Below are 20,772 nucleotides of genomic sequence, written 5' to 3'. Positions count from 1 at the left end.
GTTGGAATAGGCTGGAACATTACAACCCTGGAGAAGGGCAGAAGTCAATGGAAGGAAAGGGTTTGGGCATGGAGCATGTTTGTCACATCCTGGAGAAGAGATCAGACGAGTGGCAAGGTCAGTTACTTCTCTCTAAGCTAGATTCCTGGAGGAATGAGCAAAGCATCCCAGTGAAGTTCAGTTACTTTGTTTCTGACTACAGGTCTTTGCCCACATCCTCAGATAGCCTCCTCGAGAGTTAGGGGAGAGTACAAAGAGCTGCTTCTCTGCGTCCTTTTACATGCAGACCCCAGTCCCACCACACTAACTCCAAATCCAAACCTTGGCCTTCAAGATCTCAACACTTGGCCACATGCACAGGGAAAGCAAATGAAAGGAAGTGGGCATGGTGGGAGAAACTTCTCTTTTGAGGATAAAGTAGCAAAATCTACTCAGTCACCCATCCTAAGACTTCCTGAGCAGGATAGAGCCTCATGCTTGCCTTTCAACCCTCACTGTATGGAGAGAGAGCAAGACAGAGAAAGAGAGAGAGAGAGAGAATGACTGAGACTAAATCCCCAAAGATAACACATAGCACAGATGTTCCTGGATCTCTTCTAACCTTATGAAAACCCCTCTCCTGGAGTACGGTAGGAGAGAAGGGGTAGGCATAGATCTTTGTGATGCCCCTTAGAGGTGGCAGACAGTGACCAAGGCTGGGCTTCTTGGAGTAGAAGGAAGAGCCACATTAAGTGATGACATGATGAAGAAGAAGGCATAGGAGAACAAATCAAATTTTATTTTTTCCCCATACCTAGAACTAAGCTTCACTGTCAGTGCCTGTCCCCTCCCTTCTTCTCCCTAGCCATATACAGGTCTAGAAGACCAGACAGGAACTGAGATATGGTTTGCTTTTGCAACAGGTGGAGTTCCACTACCCTCCATTCTTTTGCCGCATGACCATGGATAAAATATTACTATGATTACCACTTGTTCAACTATTTGCCCAGAAGCTTTATAGAATTTTCTTCCCTGAAACCAGAGTTAAATCAACCCATTTATGTATATGCTTTGGAGCTGCATTGGAAGATTGCCCTGTGCTTTGATGCATTATATTCTCTTTCCTAGTGATGGCAGTGGAGGTGAGACAGACCACCTCACTTTTGTATGATTAGATAGTGATGCCACGTGGCATCAAAACACAGAACATGTAATAGTTGTCTCTTAATTTTTCTTTTGCAAAAGGGTTTTGAAATATAAGTAGACACAGCTACAAACTGAAAATAAAGGCATCGTAACAACCCTTAGCCGCTACAGGCAAAATTTCTCTGTGGGTCACCATCTCTACAAACCCATCTCCGTCCTCTGTACCTATAATGAGTTCTCTGGCAGTTTATTCTTTATTGCTGTGCTAGACAGCTGAAAATGTGAATTTATTTGAGTTACTTCCTTCTTTCCAGCTATAATCAAGCTGCACGATACGTGTTAAAATTCCAATCAAGAACCTTTGGAACTTTTTTTTTTTTTAATTCCCTTAAGCCAATTTTTCCAACGTCAAGAAAAATTTGTGATGAGCCTCCAGGCTATCCTCTGTTGAGCTCTTCAATTCTAATGATAGATGGTGTTACTAGATCTTAAACACTCCCCGACTTCTCTTAATTGACTGGATTTGGCTTGGTTCCTAGAATCAGCTCCTTGGTAGCCTCCGACCATGTAGACTGTTCAAAATAGTGGAACGAAGGTGGTAATTTCATGTGACTTTGAGCACCACATTTCCTCCTTATTGCCCACTTTGTACCAGCTTGAGCAACATAACTAGGAAACCAGATCTCCCATGACTCTTGTTTGAACTGTTGAACATCAAATCTTCCCACTAAAAATTAGGTTCACGCTTCTCCCTCCAGCATGGTCCTTCTCAATCATTTGCATTTCTCTGCTTTTACATATTTGTCAGTGTTTGGAAGTGAGGCTTGGGGTGGAGATGTGGGCTGATGAAATGTACCAGAGGAAAAAGAGAAGATACAGAAGTGACAAGTGAGCAGAAAAGCAGGGAGAGCAAAAGAAAAGTAGAGAGAGAGACAGAGAAGGAGAGAGAACAACATGAAGACTTTTGGCACCAACCTGCCTCCCAACATTCCTTAGAAGAAACCCAAGTGGCTCTAACCTTAACACTTTTTTGATTTCTCCCCAAAGGGCTTGGAGTGACAGCCATGGATATATCCAAAACTATCTCTGTGACTCCTTGACCCAGGGTGTTCAGTCACAGATGACAGCTTTAGCAAACAGAGCATCTCAATATGAAAATGCTTTGGGCTTTCTCAGAAATTATCCTCCCCCGGACAGTTCTGAGGGATGGTGCAGTAGCTTGGTCTTTTGTGTTTAACTTGACTTTAAATGATTATTGGCATTTACCAGGGTTGCTTCAGCAAATCCCAGGTCAGTATTTTGTGTTCCCCGATTGTGCTCTTGATCGTGAATATCCATTTTCAAAGCAAATACTTACTGAATAGGGTATGCATCCCGAAATAGAAGAAGAGAAGATGGGCTCAAGGGTAAGATGGGCTCCGGTGGGAGTGGGGCAGACCAGAGTTAGTCATCAGTCAGCTTTGCTCCTGCAGGTGTTATGAAGCTTCCTTCACATTCCGGTCTTGTACACTCGACACTCTGTTTGTACTATGTGCTGGGCAGCTCATCAGCTCCTACGGGAGGTGACATCTCTACATCCCCCATACGCTCAAAGACTCTCTCTGCCATTTTCCTTCTCACATTGTTTGTCTTCCTTGATTTTTTTTTAACCACTGACCACTGTATGTGTTAGCCTTTTATTCCCAATACCTGACAAAATGAATTTTATAAGGAGTTTCATTCCTCTCCCCCTTCCAGTCCCAACTGCTCTTCCTCTCTTTGTGGCTTCCTCATTTTGGCACCCCTGCCAAGCAGAGTGCTCAGAGAAAGCTTCTCCCCTGCTCAGAGACTGCAGCACACTGCTTGAGGACTCTGCTCTTCCCGGTTCTCCAGGTGGCTCATGTCTCTTGCCTTTCTTCCACCTCAGGGGTTCCACAGAAGTACACAACAGTCCCTGGGCTGAGGCCTCCTTGAATTAAAACACACTGTCCATGGGGCCTCAATATCACCTGAGTTAGGCTGACCCCATGGAGAATATGTGGTCAGAGCTTGCTTCACAAAGAAGCTGACCATCTGTGGGTTTATCACCCATCTGCCATTGTGGTGCTACCAGGAAATTCCTGTGGGTCTGGCCCTACTCTGACATGTGCACATTGAGGTCTACAAGGACTCTCTTTTGGGAAACTTCACTCTTGACTTCCCTAAATCTAACTGAGAACTAGTTTCCAGTTTTTGATTCTGAGTACTGATACCTGCATAGAAGAACTTTGAGTCATTCAAATCCCTGTAGTGTTTCTGAAATCCCTGTTTGCCTGTCACACCTGACCTGTACTGAAAAGATATATCCTTCTTTCCCATATGTCTTAGATCATTCACCAATAATTGGCCAATAATTCTGCCATAACAAAAACTGGCAAATAATTGCCGTGTGGATTGCCACTTACTACTTCTAAACTTATTTCAGGCCTGATTAATAGATTACCCTTTCTTTGCCAACAAGCATAGATTCTATCTCAGAAACTTTTCTTACCATGGTGTTTCATGTTATCATTGTCAATCAGTCAAAGTCGGTATTCAAGATAAACTGCATTTGCCTTATTAATTTCATAGCAGTGATTTTTAAATTGCAAGTTACAATCCACTGATGAATATGTTAATTTAGGAAGGGAGGAATGGAGAAATGAAGGAAGGAAGGAAACAAGCAAGCAAGCGAGCGAGCGAGTAAGGTAACTCTCCAGATGACTCCCACGCTAATGCAAGTCAGAATGGGACCTCTCCAAAGTCCAGCTCATGCTGGATGAGAACTAAGTGTCCAAGAAATGAGAGGTTGATTAACCAAGCAGCTTTTGAGACTGAAGGAGAGAGTTATCAACAGATGGTGTGTGTAGAGAGTGGGACACTTGGAGCCCCTGCTTCCCTCAGGCCTTGGAGATATGAAGAAAATTGTCATTGCTTCCGAGTGACATCTCTCTCATCCAGTCAGCCTCTTATGACTGACAGGTCCCCATGGTAAGGACTACCATGTTTCCTATAGTGCGGGTGAAAAGGACATTATATAACCAGAAGGAAAGCAGGCAAGTACTAGAAAGAAGCCAAAGTGACTCACCCACTTGGTTTTCTTATCTGTAAAAGAGGAATACTAACTGCCTGACCACTTGTGGAAATCCAGTAAAGTCCCAGGTGTGAGGAGGCCTCCGAGCAACCAGCCTCCTGATCTGCCCGTCACGCGACTGGGCTGTGTGAGGTTGGAATAGTCCTACCATTTTGCAGCAAGTACCTGCAAGTACAACAAATGGCTTCTAAAGGCCTTTATAACATTTTAAAGTTTATCTTCAATGGAGAACTAGGTAATTAAGCTCATTAGCAGGAGATAATTTGCTCAGCTTGTTCAAGGTCGGTGGCTCTTGTCTGCCTGTGGAGCACAAAAGGCAAGAGAGAAAGAGGCAGAGTTGGAGCCGGGAGACGATCCCTGCCCGGCCTCTCTTTCCTGCTTTCCTATGCACTCCAGAGTCCAGTGAGGGTGAAATGATGACAGTGGGAAAATACTGTTGGACAAGGAGGGTCCTGCTCACAGGACCAGTAACACAGGGTAAGGGGGGATCTGATGTTCTCAGGTAGAGTTTCACATCTAGCAGAGTCTGGTCTACAAACTTTTTTTAAAAGATATTATTTATTTATTTGACACAGAGAGATCACAAGTAGGCAGAGAGGCAGCAGAGAGAGAGAGAGAAATGGGAAAGCAGTTTCCCTGCTGAGCAGAGAGCCCATGTGGAACTCGATCCCAGGACCCTGAGATCACGACCTAAGCTGAAGGCAACAGCTTAACCAACTGAGCCACCCAGGCGCCCTACAAACTATTTTTGCAGATAAAGACAGACCCCGAGAAAACGGCTCTCTCTAAAATAGTCAATCAATATTTACTGAGTGCCTATTCTGTGCCATGTATCACCAGTCAGAAAATATAATGCAGAAATATAATTCCTGCCTTCAAGGACTATATCTGATGACATGCGTTCTTCTCTTAGACTCTCAGTGACTCCCACAACGTAAAAGATGACATCTATGTAAGAAGATGAGTGGTTGCCAGAGGCTGGGAAGGAAGAAGGGATGGATGAAGAGGTGGAACAGAGAATTTCTAGGGCCGTGAAAGTATTCTGTGCGATACTGTAATGGTGGATCCGTGTCATTACGAATGTGTCCAAACCTGCAGAATGTACAACACCAAGAGTGAGCCTAATGTAAGCTGTGAACTATGGATGATAATGATTTGTCAGTGTAAGTCCATCCACTGAAACAAATGTACCCCTCTGTCGGGGAATGTTGAAGATGGGGGAGGCTGTGCATGTGTGTGGAGGGAAAGAGGCATAAGGGATCTCTATTTACCTCCCATTCGATTTTGTGTGAACACAAAACTGCTCAAAAAATAAAGTCCACTAAGTAGGGAAAAAAAAAAAAAGAACAAGGATGTCCATTCTCACCAGTCTTATTCAAGGTAGTGCCACAAATCCTAGCTAGAGCAATTAGGCAAGGGAAAAAAGCCATCCAAACTGGAAAAGAGGAAGTAAAATTGTCTCTGTTTGCAAATGATAGGATAGTACATATAAAAAATTTGAAAGACTCCAGCAAAAAACAAACAACAAACAAACAAACAAACTGTTAGAATAAACAAATTCAGTAAAGCTGCAGGACACAAAATCAATATACCAAAATCAGTTGCATGTCTAAACACTAACAAAGGACTGTTAGAAAAAGAACTTAAGGAAACAATCCCACTTACAATTACGTCGAAAATAATAGAATACTTAGGACTAAATTTAACAAAGGAGGTGAATGACCTGTACACCAAGAACTAGAAAACACTGATGAAAGAAATTGAAGAAGATGCAAATAAATGAAAAGATATTCTGTAGTCATGGATTGGAAGAATGAATAGGGTTAAAATATCCATACTACTCAAATTGATTGACAGATTTAATGTAATCCTTATCAAGATTCCAATAGCATTTTTCACAGAAATAGAAAAATAAAATCCTAAAATGCATATGGAACCACAAAAGACCCCCAATAGCTAAAGCAATCTTGAAAAAGAACCATACTAGAAGCATCACACTTCTGGTTTCAAACCCTATTGCAAAGTTATAGTATTCAAGATAGTGTGGCTTGAAAAGGATAAGTCATTATGGACACTGGGGAGGGTATGTGCTATGGTGAGTGCTGTGAAGTGTGTTAACCTGGAGATTCACAGACCTGTACCCCTGGGGCTAATAATACATTATATATTTATTAAAAATTTTAAAAATTATAAAAAAGTAAAAAATAAATTTAAAATAGACAAGTCAATGGAACAGAATAAAGAGTTTAGAAATAAATCCACCCATATATGGTCAACTAATTTTTTACAAAGGAGCCAAAAATATACAATGGGAAAAGGATAGTCTCTTCGAGAAATGGTGTTGGGAAAACTGGACAGCAAAGAATGAAACTGAACTTCTGCTGTCTACAGTACACAAAAATAAACTCAAAATGAATTAAAGACTTGAACAGAAGACCTGATACTATAAAATTTCTAGAAGAAAACATAGTGGGTAAGCTCCTTGACACTGGTCTTGGCAATGATTTTTTGGATTTGAAACTAAAAGCATGACAATAAAAGCAAAAATAACTAAGTGGGACCACGTGAAACTAAAAAGATTCTTCACAACAAAGGACACTATCAACCAAATGAAAAGGCAAGCTACGGGATGGGAGAAAATATTTGCAAACCACATATCTGACAAGGGGTTAATAGCTAAAAATATACAAAGAAATCATACAGCTCAATAGCAAAAACCCAAATACCCCAATTAAAAAATGGGTAAAGGATCTGAATAGACATTTTTCCAAATAAGATACTATTAAGCATGTCTTTCTCATAAGGATATTATAAATATTAGCTAAATGTTTACTAAGCATCTATTGAACCCTTGTTGTATAAAACCTGACTTGAAATTTTATTCAGGGGTACAATAGATGAAAAGTCATAAGTAATTTAGCCTAAAATAGATAAGAAAAAAGGTGTACCTTAATGACAATAATTAAATATAGACAATGTTAAGTATCATAAGAGAAATACAAATTAGGTGCTAGAGAAGTTTGAAGAGGAAAATTATAGAAGTGCTATTTAAATACATCTTTGGTCATATTTTAGAAAGTGAGATTGTTGACATTGTCAAATGATGTTAAAATATTTTATAATAAGATCTTCTTAAAAATGTGAGATACTTTATTCACAGGAGGCCTGGAGAATTCAAAAGGCGACTGTCCACTTCCCTGAGAATAGCAAGGGAACTGGTATCCATTACCAACCAGCATGTCAGTTCCATGGTGAACAGCCACTGGCCCGAGTTTTCAGGAGATGGAATGGTCTGGAGCAAGCTGTCTTCAGGGGCATCAGAAAAGTGTCTCTCAGAATTAGGCAGAGAGCCCAGGAAGCCTGACCCACGAGGCCAGATGCGGTCCTCAGCGACATTCAAGTGGGTGCTTGGACCAGAGCCACGGGCTCTAGAGTAAAAAGCCTGCCCCACATGCAATCCAGGGGATGCTAGGAATTGTATAGAGAAAAAAGAGCTCACGTTTGGGAAACTCCTATTTAAACAAACAGACTTCCACATTGTCATTCTGATTCTTTAACATATTAATGAGCTTTAGAAAATTCAATGAGGAAAATAAATAAAGCGCTGTTTCTCTAATATAAATATATTACACTATAAAACCTTACATTTTATAAAACATTTTATGGAACTTACGTTGCACAGAATATTTTGGAAAGCTCTGAAGAAAAACAAAAGGACCTAAAACTTACCAGCTACTCGCACAAGTTTGTGTATGTATCATAAGCAGTTAGCATTAGGGGGCACAATGGACCCTCCCAACGCCACCTTACTGATGTATCAGAGCAAAAAGAGAAATGGCTCACAGGGAGAATGAATGACTGATTTATAAATCTCAAATGTCTTGCCTGGCTTTATTATATTTTTCCTTCTTACAAATGCCAACAATGATGAAAACAGATGATGGACTAATCTTTCTGATCCATTGCATTACTGGGGTCCAGGCTGATTTCGAACAATTCAAGAAAAACACACACTTCCCAGATTAGAAGGAGATTTCTGGGTTTCTAAAGCCCTCTGTGAATTTTCAAACAGCTAGGATCCGAACCATGAGTGCCAGCTAGAATTCTTTGGGGCCCCAGTTCTTATCTTATTCTGCTGGCTTCTCATTTACCTGGAAGACCTGAACCAAATGGAAGGAGAGAATGTGCTGTACGTTTGCACCCACTAATAAAGGATATTTGAGACATTTAACCATCTCTCCATTCAGCCAAAATGTATAGAGAACCATCTGGGACCCAACATTGTCTTGTGCACATGTGAAGTATGTAGATATGCGAGTGCACAGCATCCTGGCCATTTTAAGCTCCCAGATCTGCCTGATTCCTCCCCAAATCAGAAACAGCGCCTCGTCCAAAGAAAACATGAGCTCCTGACACTTTTACAACATTTACAGCCACGTTTACAAGCCACCACACATGCTGCTTTCAACTTCCTTCCAATTGTCCATACTTCTGACCTCCCCGATCTTCCCTTTCGCAATCTTGCCTCCTAGCTTAGACCTTAATGAAGAGTCCCAGCATCCCAGCGCTGGCCCTTTCCTTCTCTCCTTGCCCACGATCTGAACAATCCCTCTGGTTCATCCGCTCTTCCCCTCCCACTTTGGGCCCCTGCTGACTCCCAGAGACTCCTCTGTGCACCTCCTTGCCCTCCTGTTTCCTCCCTAAAGGGCAGCCTGCAGAGCGACGGCCCCGCCCCCTTACTCACACAGAGCCTGCAGTCAGACCTGCTCCTGAGGGCTGATTGGCAAACAGCCTGTGAATGGCTGCACTGTTGGCCTCCTCCACGCCCAGCAGCGGCAGCAATGTTTATCTCCAGGTTGAATGGTGGAATACAGGAAATGCTCTCCAAAGAAATCAAGCCAATCTGCTTAGAAGGGCCTAGAGTTCCCAGAGTGGAAGCTGATGCCTGAGAATAGGGCCCTCCTTGTTTTGGCATTGGTCAGAGAATGGACTCAGATTTCCGAGAGAAATGATTTCAAGCCGGACTTGCACCGCTCAGAATACACCGTGAAGGGAAGTCCACAGTCCGCCATGTCCTGCCTACCTGCCCGGACAGGTCATCGCGGTTCTCAGGACCGAGGAAGACCTGAAATGGCAGAAGAAACCCACGTGAGCCATTCATATTCGTCACCTGAATCTTTCATTCTTAAATGCAGAGGGACAACAGAGGATCAATAGATGTTGAGGAAAATGAACAGGATAAAAGGGAAGGATAATGCGTAAAGATGGTTAAGTCAGCACTTACCTCTTCCCAGAAATCATCCAAAAGCACAAAGAAAATTTTTTAAAAATCCATCATGACCTTTTTGGTGAAAATAATTATAATAACAATAATCCCAGCTAACAATTATATAACAATTGCTATGTACCCAGAACTCTTTTTTTTTTTTTTTTTTTAAAGCTACTTTGAGCATGCAAGCATTCAAGGGGTCTGTCCCTGTGAGATCTCCTCAAGGAAACTACTGGGAATGAACTTTGGCCAAGCAAGCGATAACTGAGAACAGGTTGGAAATGTGATGTTCTGTGAGAATTAAATATACTTACCCATAAAATCAATATAAAAATCACAGGTGGGAATTACAGAGACAAGCCAGATGTATGTATTATTAGTCTGGCCATGTAGAAGTGGTCAGACTAACAACATTAGAAATGGGAAAAAAGAAAGAGAATGAAAGGCAAACTAATTTCATTGATTAACAAAGGAAAGTTAAAGTTTCTACCATACCTGGGAGTCAAATATACTGTTTAATAGGACAAAGGCAAATACTGGAAAAGATAATGTTACTGACTAATATCAGGTTAAAACGGAGAAAGAAGGGGGCTAGGGAAGAAGTGGAGATAGGTTGATTTTGTCATTGCTTATAAGGAATTAAAAAAATAGAGAACCAAAACTATTACCCAAAGTTATCATTTCAGGGTGCCTGGGTGGCTCAGTGGGTTAAACCTCTGCCTTCGGCTCAGGTCATGATCTCAGGGTCCTGGGATCTAGCCCTGCATCGGTCTCTCTGTTGAGTGGGGAGTCTACTTCCCTCTCTCTCTCTCTCTGCCTGCGTCTCTGCCTACTTGTGATCTCTCTATCTCTGTCAAATAAATGAATAAAATCTTAAAAAAAAAAAAGAATATTAAAAAAAAAATAAATAATACGACCAGTCTAAAACTCAACATATTCCTTGTGCTAAAAATATGTGTGCCTCATTTATCATTCTAAAGAAAAAGAATGTAAAAACTTAAAATTTCTTTGGAAAAAGAATAAAGCAAAACCCAACTTTGTGCAGACATACAGTCTGAAAATAAAAGCAAAAAGGAGTGGATGTTCAGACAAGGGGAATTAAGGCCCAAATTAGTTAAATAAAGATAAAGAGTGAGGTGAAATTCAGTACAGAAATAACAGTGTTATCATCAAGAAAGTAGAAATTCAGAAATATAAAGGATCATTGTAACATAAGAAGAGTTGAACTCCCCTCTTTCAATCCATGACAGCTCAAGTAGGAGAAAAATAATACAAGAAAGTGACATAAATGATCCATTCAGGAAGACCCATTGTCTTCAAAATGGAAAGGAGAAATTAAACAGGAAAATAATCGAAGAAAATTTTCCAAGGCTAAATATAAGGACATAAGTAGTACAAGCCTGACTAATGAGACAAGACACACATCTACACAAATCCTCATGGACTATCAGGGCATCAGTGATCACAAACGGTTACTAAGGTTCCAGAGAGAAAACTCATATTTGATCTGTGATGGTGGGCAGGCTTTGAGAGGGCTCACGATGACCTCCATGTCCTGGAATTCAGACCCTTCCTTGTGTAATTCCCTCCCTCTGAGTATGGGCAGGACCTGCGACTTGCTTCTAACCAAGGAACATCACAAAGGTGAAGGGATATATATAACACATGATTATGGGGCATGGGATTGTGATTTCTGTCATGCAGGTAGGCTGTCTCTGTTGCCTTCTTGGCTTGACTACTTTGATAAAAGCAAGCCTCCCTATTAGAGGGGCCCATGTGGGAAAAATACAGAAGCAAGGGTGTACTAAAACAACATGAAACTATGGGATCCAAAAAAATATAGTGGAACTAGCCCCAGAGGGTTCTTTAAAAAAGTCATCTCAGGTGGACAGACATGCATGTAGCAGTTCCAGAAATCAGCCTTTCCAAAACTGATTATTTAATAAGTGGTATAATTAAGGGATTGAATGAGCACAGTAATAACGGGCCAAAGGAGCAAGAAGGTGTCCAAGATGCCTCAAGCTAACAGAGCCCCAGAACATTTACTGAGATGGCAGCTCCCTATACTTTTATAGGGTTTATTTATCACTCCTCTGAGACACAAATATCTTAACAAGTAAACTAGGGCACCTGTTACTTTCTGCTCTCAGGGTCTTATCAGCATAATATTTTTAATTTGGTATACTGTGGGATGGTGAACCAGAGAGGGTGCCCACAGATTAAATCATTGCATGGTTGATGTATCATCTCTGAGGTTTTAGAGGTTCTGTTAACTCCTTCAGTAAAGACAAACTATTCTGATATTTGGCGGGCAGGGTTGGGAAAGAAAGAAAAAGGTTTTTACTAGACTCCTAGTTTTAGTTTTAGTTTTTAGTTTTAGTTTAGACTCCTAGACTCTAGTTTTACTAGACTCCTAGTAATACCAGCTTTCAGGGACTAAAGTGATTTTTTCCAGCGAGAAGACAACATCGAGAATATCATTCATGTTTGAAGTTAACCTACTGAGCTTGTCATCCTCCAATGGCAGATACGTTAGGAATGACAATCAGTATAGTATTTAACAGATTGATGGTGGTACTGACTTCTGTTTATAATATTTGATTGGCTATTTTGGTGGGGAGGAGAGCCTGGGGCTTCTGCTTGGCTTTCCCTACTAAAATAGGGTTATTCTATTTTATCTTATAAGTCAGGGAGGTAATGTGGGTTTCCAAAACCACACATTCAAACTGTATATTCAAGAGCTGGAAAATAATCAGTGTTTTACCTTGAGGCAGACTCAGTACAAAATTCCGTTTTTTATCTGAACTCAGAAATCCCTACTTTGGCCAGAAGGATATTCTGGATCCCAAGGAATTAACAGGATTTGGAGTCATTGTCTAATCATTTCAGTATACCAGAGCATTTACTTTCCTTGTTTTGGTATACATCTTATGCTTTCCTCAGGTTCTCTTGGCCTCATCTATATCCTGGTCCTTCAGCCCTTTTCACGTATTTTAGCTGGGCTAGCCAGACCAATATACGGTCCAACATAGTTCTTAAGACTTAGGGGTACATCTAGAATCCAAGTCTCCTCCAGCTGCTTCTAAACTCTGGTGAGTTTGGAGGATTCCAGTCTGGAACAGCTGCAGAAGGAGCCAGGGATACAATCCGGAAGTCCAAGGGAGTTAACCTTCCAACGGACCAGCCAACGGAGGCAGGGGATAGGAGATAAATTTCCTTTCTAATCCTGCATCTGATCGCCTGTCCCAAGGCACAGTTGTTGGAGGATCCCCTTGGTCTGATCCCCTTGGGTACACCTGTTGGGTTTCAGCGCCCTTAGCACCACGTCATGAAGCAGTAATGTGCCACACTGCATATGTTTGTCATCTTTCCCTCTTTGGCTTCCCTTTTACCTTACTCCCATTACCCTGGGATTTTACTTCCCCCAAAAAAGTTATTGACTCATGCTCTCTTTTCAAGAGACTCTGGTCTGAGGCAGTTGGGTACAGTTGCTGTAGTAAATGACAGTCTCCTTGGGGAGGACTGGGAGGAAGCTGTACAGAAGTTCGTTGTAATATTATTGTAGAATCCCAGCCAGCCTTCCCTCCATTCAACAGACTCTGGGTCTGTGAATTAACCGAAGTCTAGGAATGGGTCATTCTAGGCCTTTGTCCCTTGGATTTAGAGTTCTTATTTGTTCTTTTTTGTTTTTTGTTTTCTGTTGCTTTTTTTTTTTTAATGTTATTTTATGTTACTCACCATACAATGCATCATTAGTTTTTGATGTAGAGTTCCATGATTCATTGTTTGTGTTTAACACCCAGTGCTCCATGCAATACATGCCCTTTTTAATACCCATCACCGGACTCACCCATCTTCTCCCCACCCCAAATCCTCAGATTGTTTCCCAGAGTCTTTTTTTTTTTAAGATTTTATTTATTTATTTGACAGACAGAGATCACAAGTAGGCAGAGAGGCAGGCAGAGGAGGGGGAGGGAGCAGGTTCCCTGCTGAACAGAAAGCCGGATGAGGGGCTCAATCCCAGGACCCTGAGATCATGACCTGAGCCAAAGGCAGAGGGTTTACAACACTGAACCACCCAGGTGCCCCATATTTCCCAAAGTTTTGTTTTTAATAACTTTCTAGTCATTCTTATCAAGTTGGACCTTTATGAGTATCTCATCTGCTTTGGTCTTATAGCACTATGAAAACTTTATTCTAGTTTTAGTGGCTTAATTCCTTCATGCAATATGAAGATACCCATCTCTGAACATTAGGAGTGCTGCTGTCTTCAAGAGCTAGACCAGATAACCAACCCCATATTCCTTCTACTTCCCTTTTGTTACTAGCTATTGCCCACTGATAACCCACTATCCATACCAATTGTCGGTATAATTCTAGGTTCTTAGTTGTAAACAATGGATACTAACTTTGCTAACTTTAAAAAAAAAAAGGTATTTACTGGAAGAATATTGGACTATTCTTAGAAAAGGTGAAAAATGTGAGAGCTCTAGGCTTAGAATAAAGGGCAAAATCGAAAGGAGGCAAGACCCAACTTAGGCCACATAGACGCCATTACTACTGAACACCTGCTATGGGGTCATTGGTTTTTGTCACCTCTGTACTCTCCCCACTGCATACTGCCCCGTTAGACTCTCAGAGCTGCCACAAATGCTCAGGCTGTCCCGTACGTATCACTCCATCAAGATTCAATCCCTCTGGTTCATCCAAATGGCCTAGCTTCTATCTCATGTTCACTCCTAGCTGTTAGGCTTCTGGGAAGAAAATATATGACCCCTTTCAGCCTTGAACAACCTAAAAAAACAACATCTTTTATGGAGAATGAAAAAGCATATTTCTTTTTTCAACAGGAAAACTAATAGGAAATTGGAAACTCTGTAAGTTACACAAGAAAATCATGACCCAATATGAACTCTAAAATAGATAAGTATGGTTTGCTTTTTGGCTATAAGATTCAAACTTTGAATAAATCCTAGAAAATTGAAGTATAATTATACCCATAATGTACATGTAATGAACCTTGATAGGGCCAAAGAAATATTATCAAGATATTTATGAGGCTCAGGGAGGGGGAGAAGTGGAGGGAACTGGAGAGGTTATTAGTTTCTTCAGCTTACTAAAAAGTCAAGATATGTTATCTAAAATTAATGTATCCCAAAACAAACTTTTATGCATATTATTAAAATTTATAAGCAAAATCAATAGAATAAGTGAAAAAATGTGTCATAATCTTAGCAATAGAAAGGCATGTGAGAAGTGGAAATGAGGTTGTTTCTTAAATACTGTCAAAAGTTGAGAAATCGGAACACTGGGGGACGATCGCACTAGTCAGAATTATGAAGGAAACCATTAGAACCGATAAAAACAGGAAGAATAGGGTTGTGAGGCAGAGGAAAGATTATACTTTCCATTTTATACCATCCTGCTTTGGACAAAATGGGCAGGATGGAACTAAGCTATAAATTATCACAGTCCCAATAGGCGATGGTCCTTGTTAGACTCAGTCTCGGCCATCAGGCAAGACTCAAGCAAGGGTACAGAACTCAGGAAATAGGAGGTAGTGGAGGCTGAGTGACAGAGAGACAAGGGTTCCTAGAGCCCAGAGGAGATAGAACACTGTGCCTGTCCCTGAGGGGGAGGGAGACACTGCTCCTGTTGAGGGTGGTGACTACCATCTTGGGTCAGAGGGACCCCAACCTATCTTGTTGGGGTCTATGACTTTGCTGCATCGAGATGTACCAGCTTGTTTGGGCTCTTTGAGCCTGAGGTCTACTGTTAGCCTCACATTTCTGTCCCCAAACTATATAATTGCCTGTCTTACCCAAGAACTAAAAAAAATAAATAATAAGTAAAGGAGTTGAAAATCAGGAATTTAAATCTACACAGTTATTCATTTGCATGAAGATGAGGGCTTTCCCAGGGCCAGCCCACTGCTGCGTACTGACCTCTGTCTTAGGCCTGTCTGCAGAGCATGTGAGAAATACTGTGTCCAGAAGGCTATCTCTTAGTATTCTGAAACCAGCAGGTGTCGGTTGGAGGCTGAATTTCCGCTTGTTTGATAAATCCCTAGGTTGTTACAACGTGCAGCCAGGTTTGGGAATTCTTGATAGAAAATGGTATAGCCTTTAAGTTGCTTAAAATCAACCATGAAAGATAAGCTGAAGTCAGACCTACATCCTCTCCCAAACGGAGCAACTTAATCCCCATTTGTAGTCTAATCTGGATGTTCTGACTGTGCCTGGATGGTGTGTGGTGCTGACCTTTTATTCTGATTTAGGGGAAAATTTCTAATAATTGTGGAGATGAAGGGAAAGAAAGGGCAGGATTTGCCTCTTGATGTCAGACCTTAAACAATATTAGAATAGCCAGATGGCTCCACTTTGTTTAACCACACCTTAACCACACAGGGAACTCTGGGCTGTACAAAGGGTTCTAACCTTGGGCATGCCTTTTACATCCTGGTCTCAGGTCCCAGGACTCAGGTTGTGATTCATTTGCTCTGGTTCTGTGGGCACAAAGACCAGCAGCCAGTTGTAGTGAAATCAGTACACACACCTGACGTAGCCACGCCTAATTGTAAATAACTTTAACGATGGTTATAGTTAAATAGCTATTTATTTATTTACTAATCATACAAAAATTTCTATTTATTTATTTATTTATTTACTTAATTATTAAGGATTTTATTTATTTGTCAGAGAGAGAGAGCACAAGCAGGCTGAGCAGGGAGCCTGACATGGGGATCGATCCCAGGACCCCAGGACCATGACCTGAGCCAAAGGCAGACGCTTAACCAACTGAGTCACCCAGGCATTCCTCAAATTTCTATTTAGACAATATTCTAAAAATAACTGGTCCCTGGTTCTTTGTCTAGAAGAGACAGTTTTAGAAGCGTTTCCAACATATACTGAACTGTTCATAATTCCTAGTCTTTATGATAGTTTCTGGTTAACTGAAGAATAATTGTATCTGTTAATGATTATCAGATCACACTCTGCTCCAAAAGGTGTGAAAATATCAGGTTGAGAAATGTACTCAATTGGAAAAAAAGAAACAGTGCTAAGTTTTACCTACGTCATAGACTGGGCAGTTCCATCTGCTCTTTCCCTCACCTTCTTTCTTAAGAAGAGAATTTCACAGAGAAAGGCAAGCAGGAATTCCTTCCTCGGCCCCTTAAAGGGCAGGCAGTATCCAAAGGCACTTCTTAAACTGGTGAGAAAGCCAACAACTGCGGGCTGTCGCAAGATGACTTCCATTCCCGGCAGTGCAAGAGTTGAGGGCGGCTCACTGGATTAAGTTTGGATTTTATTTTTTTTAATTATTTTTAAAAATTTTATTATTTTTTTGTTTTAAAGATTTTATTTATTTATTTGACAGAGAGAGAGAGAGAGATGAGAAGTAGGCAGAGAGGCAGGCAGAAAGAGAGCAAGCAGGCTCCCTGCTGAGCAGAGAGCCTGATACGGGGCTTGATCCCAGGACCTTGAGACCATGACCTGAGCTGAAGGCAGAGGCTTAACCCACTGAGCCACCCAGATGCCCCTCAAGTTTGGATTTTAATCTGATGTAAAGCCTTGGAAGGATCCCAGCCAAAGCTGTAGGATGATTCGAAGGACCAGCTTTCTCCTCTTTAAGGTTAAAGTAAGAATTCTGATGAAGTTATTGACAGCAGTTTATATGTTTTATTTAAACAGACGTACACTTTGGCCTTTCTGCTCTACCCTTTGATGAATGTCTATAAGCTGTTCTTTGAAGTCGTCTCAGAAGGAATTGCGGGTGGGTGGGAAAGAACGCTGATGTCTCTCCTGGCTCCTGCCGCAGAATGGGATGATAAACCAGTACCGATTAACCCGTCCTCGGTGAGGGTGAACCCCTCCAAAGGGAAGGCCAGCCTGTCGACGGCTGGACTTGCTGTCCCGTTCCTGTAAGTCCTCACAATAGAACGCTGGTCACACTGACAGCATGGGGAACAGGGGAGACAAAACCTCTTTTCACAAGGGGCTCCTCCTGGCTCCCAGTATAGACGCCATGGTGCTTTTTCATTTTCATCTTCTGAAACTCTTCCAGTGTATTTAGAGTCAGACTAACGCTTACTCCAGCGTCTGGTTTCACTTTCTGAGCAGAAGTGAGGTTGCCTTCTGCCTCTCTGCCACTCCTGCAGGGACCCCTCCCCTGCAACCACCTCTACTCACCTCCTACCCTCCCAGATCTTATTGAGATGCTGGTGTCATGGAGGAATGGTTAAAATCTCTCATGCCCAAGATGTGTGAAGACATCATTGCCCGCCGTACCTATGATAGTACACTTGCCCAAACCACTAGACTTCTTCGCTGTAATTATTCTTACTCAGTCTCTCCAGATTCATCTCAGAGGTCGCCATCATTCAGTGAACAAATATTTATTGAGTGCCTACTATATGGCAGGTGTTATATCAGGCTTGAAGAATGCAGCAATGAATATATCCGACAGACAAAACCCCCAGCCTCATGGGATGCAGCTTCAGTGAGGGGAGGAGTCACATCTTCTGGGACCTCCCTGTTTGAGTCAGACACTCCAACTCTGGTTTGCCCTAGCACTCCCTAGGCCTCCACTGGCCATTCTCACTTTATTGGGGGATATCTATGTCTGCAGCTCCATAAGTTGTGCAGCTTTTAGGAGGTGGAACTCGCCTTGTTTTTTTCTGCCTCTCTAATGTGTGGAATGCAGTAAATGTTCACCAAATGCTCATTGAATGTATGAATGCTAAAGAAAATGGTGTGGAATGCTACTGGCTGTCTCCCCAATACCCATTCTTTTTATTCTTCCTCCTTTCTAATGAAATAATGCAAAATTCCTATTGTTCGAGGGAAATCTGTCCTCTTTCATATAGTCATGAATCACTCCAAATCATCCAAATGATACAGAATTTGTACCAGGAGCTATGAGAAACAGACCCTATAGTCAGGTTGGCTAGAGGAAGGAAAGACAGAAAGTAGGGAGGACCCCAGCCCTCCTGGTGGGGAAGGTGGTGACTCTTGTTCAAGGATGGTAGATAGCCCGTCAAACTGTCACTGCCCAAGTCAGGACACCAACCATGTGCTTGTAGAGACTGCAGTATTTGGGGAAATGCTTGGGGGGAAGACAGAATATTGGCATCTCTTCTTTTTTTCTGCAGCCTTCAGTCAGGTTCTACATGAATGAGATCAGCTCAGACTAAAGGTGACCTATCTTAAAACAGAGAGAGGGGAAGAAAAGACAGCTTTGCTAAGAGACATGCTTTCTGTCTGTCTGCACTCTGAGATCTAAACTGATTGACTAGGAGTCCAATAACTTGAAGCCTTTCAGGGATGAAAAAGCAGAATTTTCTACTCTTAGATCAAGTCAGTGGGAGCAGAGGCAAAGAGGCAGGAGATGGAGCAAGAGATAAGATTGAACCAAACTACAATCCGGATCCCCAGCCTTCCCAGAACCTCCTGTTAAGCATTCTCCATCAGACAAAGAAGACACTCAGGCTTATTGTGGAGGTGCTGGCTGGGAAAAATCAGATTATGGGTGGTATCTCCCCACCAAGCTATTGTTTCAAATTGCCTCAAGGCAGAGGCCATTGAAGTGGGGGCCAGGGTGATGGACGGGTCCCAAAGGCAAGACCGGTTGGGGGAAAGGGGGTAGGAATTCTCAGACTCAAGGACCATGACTAGACAAAAATCTTTGCCCTATGGAATTGACTGGGCACTAACAGATTACAAATCAACTTAGTTTTTTGTTTTGTTTTGTTTTGTTTTGTTTTTTAAAGAAATATATTATTAGCTCTTTAACACATAAGGCAATACCCAGGCCCCAAACTCATGCCAACATGAAGTGGGTTGCTAAGTTTCTGTGCCCCCTCAAAAGGGTTTTCTCCCCCATGCCCTCCTCTGATTGGCTTCGAAGGATAATGGTGGTGATTGTGAGTCTCCAAAAAGCAGGACGAAGGGCTGCGTGACACCACCAGGTTTCTTCCTCAGCCGGAGCAGAATGGTCATGATCTCTGCTCCGTGGCCTGGTGACCGCTCGATGTTGACCGCTCAGTGTTGCTTACCAGTCTTCCGGGGTCTGAATGGGGAAGCAGACTATGGCTGGGAAGCAAGGTTGTCGCCATACTACACACACTGGGTGGCCCACAAGCTTGGCAGGAGAGGGGATCGGAAGGGGCTGGCAATCTGGCTTCTCCAAATAGCAAGCATCCAAAATTGAGATCTGAAGGATCGAATACAAATTAGTCCGAGTCAGGAGTGGGCTGGGACCCGGGAGGGTATGGCCAGAGCACACTCCTAGAAAGCCCTCTCTGGCCAAGGAGTATGGATTGGAGGAAGGCAAGAGGGGAGGCGAGCTAGAGGACAGTTGGGAGGCAGCTGACAAAATCCAGTCTTCAATGCCAGACTTTGGATGTTAGGCTTATCTGCCTTTGTTGGTGTATCCTGGTGTCCTTGCTAAGCCTTTCAGGGCAGCATTTTTTGGTCTGTACCAGGAACTAGAGCCTCAGGGAAAGTGAAAGCAGGTCTTCAGCAGATCCCCAGTCCCCTTCTGTGCCACTTGTCCTTGAGCCTTCCTGCCCCTCCAGGGAAGCTCTCCAGCCAGAAGGTCAGTGCCTCCTGCTTGCGGAAGATTCATTCTGATAAGGACTTGAGGCCCGATAAGCCTTTGTCCTCGCACCTCTGATGAACTAGCCCAGAGAAACTCCATCCGCGTGTGCTGTCTGGACCCAGCTACCTCCCAGGTTAATGTTGCTGTTAGCCAAAAACTATAAGAAAACAGTTTCCCTGGGGCCATTTTGTTCCTTGAATCTTTTCCATTATTAAAACAGAGAGTAATTTAATTTGGGTTCCTGGGTCAACCACACTGTTTAGAAGGTACTTTGGAGGCTGAGGCACTTCTCTGAGACTGTGATTTCAACTAAAAGGAAGTATATCCTTGAAAAACTGGCTATCCAGCTAGGAGCAGAAGTTTCTAAAAGATGGAATCTAATAGAAAATCCTGCTTGAAATATTTATAAAATCTGTTTTAAGGGCACTTACTAGTCCACTAAGGAGTCCCTTTGCACAAATTCGTAATGTACGATTGCAAAGAGGCCTCTTTACTGGGACCCCAAGGTCTCACAAGAGGAGTTTGCTTCAGACAGGAAAGAAAAGCCTGAGATAGGAGGACCGCACATCCGCTCAAGTATTTGCGTTTGGTGGTTTCCATTAAAAAGAGAATCTTTTTCTACTGTCCTGATTGGAGATTTTCAATTAAAAAGTGAGTTTTAATTTGGCTCTTTGGAATGAAGGACAGG

Source organism: Mustela erminea, chromosome 17 (assembly GCF_009829155.1).
Source record: "Mustela erminea isolate mMusErm1 chromosome 17, mMusErm1.Pri, whole genome shotgun sequence".
Lineage (NCBI taxonomy): Eukaryota > Metazoa > Chordata > Mammalia > Carnivora > Mustelidae > Mustela > Mustela erminea.
The sequence above is the reverse complement of the archived record's forward strand: the minus strand, read 5'-3'. Positions refer to the sequence as shown.